The sequence below is a fragment of the Colobus angolensis genome, unplaced genomic scaffold (genome assembly GCF_000951035.1).
Source record: "Colobus angolensis palliatus isolate OR3802 unplaced genomic scaffold, Cang.pa_1.0 Scaffold924, whole genome shotgun sequence".
Taxonomy (NCBI): Eukaryota; Metazoa; Chordata; class Mammalia; order Primates; family Cercopithecidae; genus Colobus; species Colobus angolensis.
In genome coordinates this window covers 14,051-15,659 of record NW_012123199.1, presented here as the reverse complement: position 1 = coordinate 15,659, position 1,609 = coordinate 14,051, and positions in this window count along the sequence as shown.

Below are 1,609 nucleotides of genomic sequence, written 5' to 3'. Positions count from 1 at the left end.
GGAATAGCCCCAGCAACACTGCCAGGAGAAACGTCTAACATGGATTCGGCTAGCAATACAGTTGTCTTTAACAAATTAACACTGAATAAATCCTGACTTACTAGAGCCTGCGAGAATGACATTCTCAATGATAATGGTTATCACTACAATCTCCAAACATCTGCGATCCTGCAAGGAGGAAGTGTGACAGCGCAGGCCAAGTGCCCAGAATGCTTCCCAGACAGCCTGTTACAGAATAAAAGAAATGAAATCCCCCTAAGAATGTCTTCACTCACGTTTAGCCAGTTGTTCCTTTGTGTGCATCTCTGTGCTAAAATGGCCATTCTTCCCCACAGCCTGAAGTCATATGCTAAAATAAATGAGACTCACGTGAAGCCAGAAACATGCAGGTGCGAGGAAACCAACACAACTGAAATGGGCTGGAGAGTGTGGCCAGGAGGATGGTACTTCCCAGGAAGCAATTACTTCATCTCTTTCCATGTAGCAGGCAGTTGTCACTGTCCCCCAGGCCCACACCAGCCACTCAAAGTAGGTTCTAAGCAAACTACCTCCAACAATCAACATAAATACACCACACAATTGGCTTCTGAAAGGACACGTTATAAGCAACAAGAAACTGTAAGCACAACTTTGAAAAAGTGTGCAACTAAAAACCATGGAAAGGGATAAACACTGCCACATTTTGACTCAAATACTGTTAGGTCGTAGCACCGCAATAATTCACTGAAACCAAAGAATAAATGTGGAATACGTTTATATAGGAATCAGAGAAAGCATGACTAATCATTTAAAGAAATAGGTCAAGAAACTGTTAGGTTCAAATGCTACCTTGAGACACTGTCGGGGCCTTAGGCAAATTCACTTCTCTTGGTCCTGTTTCTAGGTTCATCAAAAACCAGTTTTGGACTAGGGAATCTGTTGCTTCCCAAAGCCTTCCTTGTGTGATTCCCGCCCAGATTTTAGGACTGCTCTCCCACTTGGTATATGAAAGCACTTTTCTATGTATAATAGCAAGAGTACATTTCTGTGTTGAATGTGGTTTGGGACCTAGTCTATGAGGAAGAATATCATCATGTAACTTTAAGCATGATGATAAGGCACACTCTAGATAAGGATAACACATAACATGTGGCCATACACCTGTGCGTGCCTGGCAGGGAGACAGAGAAGTCTCATTTAATGAAGCCGGGGTGCCTGTTGCACCTGAACATTCTCAGTCCACATCAAGTTCACAACGTCCTTCTGACATCAAACCACATGTATCCCATACTTTTCCATACTTTCTACCCAAGATTAAGATATGCAGAGCACCATGATAAAGACGCCTCCATCCCCAGCATGTTGGCTCTCATTCTGTAAAATTACATACTTGAGGTGCAAAACGATCACCAGGCTGCAGCGGCAAGCAAGAATGGGCTCCGTGGGGACAGCAGGCCCTGCAGCAGCCACCACTCCTGTCGCCACAGTCTGATGCAGCTGCAGAGAAGCTGTGGCTGAGGCCATTCACTTTGTGAGAGAGCCGCACAGGAGGGAAAAGGTAGGGAAGGTAGGGAAGAGGGCAATATCAAGCCTCTGAGCCCAATCCAAGCCACCGCATCCCCTGTGACTT